General features: G+C 36.4%; 1 long non-coding RNA gene across 1 annotated transcript in view; it reads right to left on the reverse strand.

Moving 5' to 3' along the window:
* Positions 1–7500, reverse strand: part of LOC137999268 (uncharacterized) — a 20791-nt gene that overhangs the window by 528 nt on the left and 12763 nt on the right. The window contains exons 2-3 of the long non-coding RNA XR_011122938.1: positions 2942–2988; positions 1–2766 (exon numbers count right to left, since the gene is read on the reverse strand). The exon at positions 1–2766 is cut by the window's left edge and continues 528 nt beyond it. This is a non-coding gene — a long non-coding RNA (uncharacterized lncRNA). The remainder of the gene's footprint in view (positions 2767–2941; positions 2989–7500) is intronic.

Below are 7500 nucleotides of genomic sequence, written 5' to 3' on the forward strand. Positions count from 1 at the left end.
TTTTGCTTAGGAATTGCGTGACGAATTGCGGGCATTGAAGGGTTGTTGGAAGAGGCTACTTTTCGCAAGGTAGCTCACACTGTGAAAATGTAGCCTTTGCTCGGCGGGTATTTGTGCTGTTGAGAAAGATTGACGTTGATATGAGGGAAAAATGTGGTGTAACTCTTTGTAACAACTGTATACCTAGCCTCCCACGCAGACGTACTTAGGCTTGTCACGCGTTCCTCCCCGTTCGTGGGGAGGAACGCGTGACAAGCCTAAGAGACTACTGTATACGAAATCTTCATAGTAGCGGGAAAAACATTTTTAACATCATTTTTGTTTGAATGGGTTTTTCACGATCATGTAAACCCTAACAAAATGAATTAAGGTCTTATAGCATAATGAAAGATTCATAGCAGTAGAAAATGTAAGTTTTTGTTTGGAGCCTATAGTGCTCGAGTAAACTAGAACAAAAGGAATCAAGATTAAGACCGCTGTGTCGCCAACTGAAGGATGGGGAAAATGGAGGATTTTGGTGTTTGCTTGGATTTATCGTTAATATTGGGAGATCAAGAGGGTCTGTTCCATTATATTTTGTTGAGCAATTAGCTTGTGAAGTAGGTTTTAATTATTTATTTTTGACAAATACTTGTAACAATTATAAACAATTTAACAACGGTCATGTCTGATACTGTAGGAAATAGGAAGAAAATTGTAAGCTAATTTCAGGCTACAAAATTAAGACTACCCTTCCCTCCAAATCAAGGATGGGAAAAAGGAGGGTTTTGGTGTTTGAGTAGTTTTATCGTTGCTTGATTTGGTGGGAGGGGGAGTTCTGTTGTACGTGTTACTTTGTTAGATTGTGGTACATTGTAAAGTAAACGGAACGTTGAATATAAGTAGAGGTTTTTGAACAATTATTAAAGTTCAATAACACTTATGTACCATGGTAACGAAATAGAAGTAAAATTACGATGGGTATTAGAAACTCAACAACACTAACGTAGCTTTTAACAACTGGTAAAATTCGAGAAACACTAACGTAACGTCTTACATGAAATAGAAGAAAAACTTACATATCTTCGTGCAAATCAGTATGGGAAAAAAGTTGATTGCTTTTTGAGTAGTTTTACATTTGATTTGGTTGGAGGGGGCTTCTGTCAATTAAATCTTGTTTCAGACTGTAGCACAGTTCTAAAGCAAACAGAACGTTGATTAATATAGAGGGATTATCAACGGCTATCGAAACACAACACCACTAATAGTTTGTAACATAAACAGAACGTAAATTACATTGTAAATATAAGTGTTTTTAACGATGAGTGTTATTCAAATTGGAGTTAACCATCACTTTGCTGAGATAATGTCAGTAATGACATTTTTTAGGTCTTATATTTGATACATTTGATTATTCTTTTAATATCGTCTATAGTTTTATATGATGACAATAATTGAGTTGTAATAATTTTGCTATCTGTCTCTTGGAAGGAGTGAGTAGAAGATAAGTGTTTTCATGAAAGACTTACATTTATGGATGGTCTTTTACTGAGACAATGTCAGTTATAACATTTTTTTTTGGCTGTCATAATTGAAAGTGATGTTTTGAAGATTCATCATTGCCTCTTTAATATCTTCAACAGTGTTGTTTAATGTTAGTGACTTTGCCTCTAATAACTTTGTTATCTCCTTTGTGAACGAAGAGAGCCACAGATAAGTGTTTGCATGAAATACTCATATTTATGGATGGTCTTTTACTGAGACAATGTCAGTTATGACATTTTTTTGGCTGTCATACTTGAAAGTAATGTTTTGAAGATTCATCATTGCCTCTTCAATATCTTCAACAGTGTTGTTTAATGTTAGTGACTTTGCCTCTAATAACTTCGTAATCTCCTTTGTAAACGCAGAGAACCACAGGTCAGTGTTGTTGTGAACTACACATATTCTGACCGAACTCTCACGGGTTAAATGGGTGGTCCTCTGACGTGTTCCGCATTGCTGACATTTTGTTGAGGATGAAGACAGATCAGTCAAGCGTTTGTTACAAACGGTGCAAGGACTAAACAAGGTTAATCTGCTGATAAACTTGAAGTCTGGAACAGTAATCTCTTGCTCTGGAGTGCGGAGTAACTCTGGACCCATTACTTTTTCTAATGATACTGTGGTTTCAGTAGCAGTCGTTAGTGGACTTGTACTTAAGAAGGTTGAACCTTGATAGTATTTCACAGTTAAATTGGTAAACACATACGACTTTCCAGTTTTCAGTTGATGTATGAGAGGGTCCCAAATGTGCAATGTGACTGTTCCAGTGCTGTCTTGTAATATGCAGTCTTCTTTGACATGGGAAGCTGTTTGTGTTGCTTTTATCATAACTTGTTTTGGTTCTTTGTCCCCAAAGGACAATGTGCCAGAAACATTGATTTTCTGGTTTGTAGTAATTGTTGAGAGCTGTTTAATGGTAACTTCTGTCGCTGGCAGCTGTTGGCTCAGGTTTGGGTGGAACTTTGCACTCAAAAGGGACATCAGAATTTGAACATGGATATGCAGTTGATTGCTGGTTAAACAGCCAATCGCCTTCATTTTCTTTCACGATGATATTCTTCAGAAGAACAGGAGTTTTTGATTGTTCGTAATGTTGCATATGAGTGTGAAAAGAGGGATTAAAGCTGACAACTCTGCGAATTTTATTGGGAGCTGTTTGTAGCTGGAAGTCATACCACTGGTGTTGTGTTCGTTTGCTCGTCTTCACAGGGCTGACGTTGTGGATGAAACCGTGTTTCTTTTCTACAAAGAAAGAAACAAAAAAGTAAGGGGAAAAAGAGAAATGAAATGAATAATAAAACACTGTTAAGAGGGGATGGACAGTAAAGGGAGAGTTCAGTGTTTAACAGATACAGTGAAAAGGAAATGGAGACGAAACTAAACGTGATGCGCGGCTCTGATTAGTATTAACGCTTACCTTTAGATTCTTGGGCAGATGACATGATGGGATGTTAATTTCAAATTCTGAGACAGAGAAAGAGAAAGATATATTTTAATTCTATATCAGTTCAGTAATATAGAACTTATTTCTAGGGTCGTTTACAGCTCGTTGTATGAGATTGTTTATTTTTTATTCTGTAAATAAGTAGTTTGTTTAAGGAGTATTGAATCATGAATTTTGAATGCTATTTTAATGAAACCTTATGAATAATCAAGTACCTTTCTCATAATACTTTGAAGATTGTTTTGAAGCTGCTTTTATCTGATTTTCTCATATTGAAAAGGAAGTGGATTTTTTTGATAAACAATGAACTCAAAATGATTAAACTGGCATTGAATGATATTTTTTTTAAAGGATATGGTAATATCTGAGAATTTTGTTGTATTAGATTTTTTGATGTGTAAGAGAAGTAACTTTAAGCTTCATACATGTATCAGTCCATAATTCACTAAATAAAATCTCATGGTTTAAACTGGTATGCTTATTCTAATAGCCTCATGATCTGAGTAGTATACACTGATTACTGAGCAATGGATATTAGCTGTATTAGAATGCCTTGAATAAACATGGTCTAGCAAACTACCAGAAATGAAAGTGGGGCTTTCAACTAGTTGTACATAATTGAAACGACTCATTAAGAGCCATTTTCCGAGAAAATCGAAAATCGCAAGACACTCGTAAAAAAATCGATTTTTGTTTTCTTTTGCCAAAACATCCCTTTTAGTGACCTAATTCAAGAAAAAATAGTTTTGGGTTCAAGCGATTCATTGTACGGGAGAAATAAGAAAAAGTTTGAAAAATCGATTTATGGCTGGTTTTTCGCGCTTAAAAACAACAGAATCCGACCTCAACTTCGAGAAAACGGTGAACGCATAAGAAACAATCCCTAACATCGAAACTTCAGGCGAATATTATTTCGTTCTTAATCTTTGAAGCGCTAAAAGAAAATTTGAAGAAATAAGTTTTTTACATTTACAATCGACAAGTTTAAAAAGGACATATTTGTGTCTCTTGAAATGTTAGAAAATGAAAGCGAACTTTAACTGTTAAAAAAGCCCTCTGGTATATGCCGCTTCCTAGTAAAACCCATATAGAATAAAGCCTTGGCTATTGAAGTAAATTACGGGAAAGTTTTAGCTCTGGGAATTAAATACAGCCCTGACACTGGAGTAAGCAATTTGAGAATTTCATTTAATAAAATGTATGCAAATTAGACGGCCCGCTGAAGGAATTCATACTAAACAAAGTTTAGAGCAAAAGGACTACTTACTGTTGCTAGTAATATGTTTTTACAGTGAAAACGTTATTTCTAGCTTTCAGCTGTGTTGGTGAGAGCCGTATATAACTTTTTATATGACGACTGAAAAACGTTTGTTCAGCCACATTGCCGCAGCGAAATCATTGAGATCGCAACTTCGAACTGAAACTGTCATCGCTTGATGAAACTCCGTTACCACAATGGTAAAATAGTTTTCTTAAGGGGGAAAAAGCAGAATTAAAATGCATTCGAAACTGTTGACTTCGATTTTGAATTTGTTTAGTTAAAATTTCAAGCCACCACAAGGTCTTATGACTTCTACTGACCCACGAATCGGTTACATATGCCAAGGTCACGTTAGCAAACTGTCACGAAATACTCAATAGCTTCTGTTTTCGGTCTTTGTTTTGTTGGTAAAAAATACATACAATTTTCACAGAACAGACCTTCTTGCTTAATTTGATCTATATATTTGTATTGGTCCAGACACATGCATATGCTGACTTGTTGTAAAAGACATTCATCACAGTTTTTGATTCAGAGTGAAGGTATAATATTTCCCAAAATATTTCAAACACAAATGTTTCCTTAATAAGTTCGTTATTCCCGAATTTACCACCTTGCAACAATCCCTACAGCAAAATAAAAAAGCATAAAATTCAACTTTATAGCTTGCTATAGTTTTGTTTCGGATTTGTTTTTTATCATTTTTCCTCCGAAACCAGGATCCCTAGCCAGGTAACTAGAAATTCTCAGTTTCATTTAGAGCTTGTTCACAACACAACTTCAAACTTGAGTGTGCTTATCGCATCCTTGAAACCTTCGAGACCTCCTCAAAATTGTTGAAAAGCCTATTGAGGCTAATAATAATCTTTGAGTTAAATTTGACCAATTCAAGCCGCGAGCGCGAGAAAAAGAGAACCACTCCGCAGGGCTGAATACGCGATGTAGAGTGTTATAAAATTCCACATTCTCGCGCGTAACGCTTTCTCTAGAGACCTCTAGAAATGTTGTTTAGTGAAGAAAAACAAAGTTATCTTTGGTTAACTCAGAGAACTTGCAGAAATACCTCCAGCCTGCATAACAGGCGCTTTATCAGGGGCACCCAACGACGGTTTCCCCCCGAATTACTTTGAAAAGACTATTTAGGCTATCCAGAGTACTTTTAGATCTCTAGAAATGTTTTCTAAGCGGCGCTAAGAAATTTATATTTGTTAGGGCATCCTAGGGTAACTTGAGTCTTTTCGAAGTTACGAGGGCTTCAGTGTTATTTTCCCGAACATTTTAGCAGCAATTCAAAGTTTTCCGAAAGTGATAGTTTTTCGGTTCCTTTCTGCATGGCATTTTCGATTCCGAAAATTTTAGGCTTCCTTTCTCTACGAAAAACAACCTAACCTGGGGAGTGAAATGGGGAAAATGAACTTCAGAAAATCGGAGGGAATTTATTACATAAGCTTCGAAAATTGTGTACATGAATGGAACGGTCATCTAGAAATTTTTAGCCTTCCTCAAGCTATAGAAAATCCTAGGCAATGTTTGCTTCTCCGAACAGATATTTCACAGGGTGCCCCTGCTTTATGAGCTAGGCTAGGCGAAAGCGGCATTTTGCGCGAGGCGCGAAACGCGACGAGGGGAGGAAAAAATAAAGCTTTATCTTTCTTTATCCCTCGTCTCGCGCTTCGAACTCGTTTCGCGCTTTGAGCAAATGCCGCGTTCGCCTCGCTTGGCTCATAAAGCACCTGTTATGCAGGCTAGAATACCTCTTCATATTTATAACATAAGGTGTCTTTGATTTGTTAGAGCGGGGAGAGACATTTATAACGTGCAAATAGTCACGAACTGAAAGGTGACTTGTAACAAGGACTCAGCCTGACAAACAAGAAATGATCTCACTCTCCGAAAAGGAACGCTCTTTTAAACATAAACAAACTTCAAAAATAAGCAAAGAAAGCAAAACAATGAACAAAATAGATTTTTTCTTGACTTAGTTATTCCGACGAGAACAAATGGTGAATGATTCACTTCTGGAAGTAGCCTCTGAGGAGAAGTGAGAACATCGTTTAGGCAGAACTCTGCACTTTGTGTACTTTACTAGCCTGTTCACACTCTCTTCATTTTTAGATGCACGTATAAAAAAAAGCGCGTTCCGCCCTCTCTCACGGGCAATCGCTTATCTTGTGCGCGCACCAAATTCCCAAAACAGAAAAAACGTCTGTGAGCAGGGTAGCATTTCGTAATACTAGACGGGAATAATTCAATTAAAATGAAATCGTAGAGGCACGTGCAATAGTAAGTTGCGAAACACTTCGTGACAATATATGAATTTTATTCCAGGAGCATTTGACCTGGAAATGTTATATTAATATTGTTCCCAGAGTCGAATATTTCTACATTGATGATCTATAAACAGACGTAGGGTTGTACATTTTTTCATTGGGACAGCTGTAATTGTTTCTTAATCTATTTACAATGTGTACAAAGTATAGTACGTACAGTCGTATGTGACAAGCTAGCGTGACCAATCTCTGCGCGTTTGTTAAATTTTGCGTCATATGATCTTGTTATCCCGTCTAGTATCTGATTTGTTCGCTCAATAAGAGTAATACTCACCTTGTTAACTGTGTGGTTTGAGCAGTGGTTAATTTTCATCATTGTATGTTATTTTCGGACCAAAACATAATCGGGTTTCATTATTACAGAAGCGTCTGATGACGCGTAATAAGCGCTGGGTGGGAAGTGTTTAGATAGCTCAAACGCTGAAGTTGCTGGACACATTTTGGTCGAAATCAGTTATGGATGAGTTGCCACAAACAGATTAAGAGATGGATTTAACTTCTCTCACAACAAGCAATGGTAAGTTGTTCGTTCAACAAAACTTTGCGTTAAAAATATGAATTCATTCAGCGGGCCGTCTAATTTGCATACGTTTTATTTACTCAGATACTCAAATTGCTTACTTTAGTGTGAGAACTGTATTGGATTCCCAGAGCTAAAACTTTCCAGTAACTTAGTTCAATAGCCAAGGTTTTATTCTATATGGGTTTTACAAGGAAGCGGCATATACCAGAGGGCTTTTACAACAGTTAAAGTTCGCCTTCATTTATTAACATTTCCAGAGATACAAATTTGACCTTTTTAAACTTGTCGATTGTAATTGTTAAAAACTTCTTTCTTCAAATTTTCTTTCATAAAATTAAAGAGTAAGTATGTAATAATTCTCGGCTGAAGTTTTGATGTTAGGGATTGTTTCTTATGCGTTCAACGTTTTCTCGAAGTT

Source organism: Montipora foliosa, chromosome 4 (genome assembly GCF_036669935.1).
Source record: "Montipora foliosa isolate CH-2021 chromosome 4, ASM3666993v2, whole genome shotgun sequence".
NCBI lineage: Eukaryota > Metazoa > Cnidaria > Anthozoa > Scleractinia > Acroporidae > Montipora > Montipora foliosa.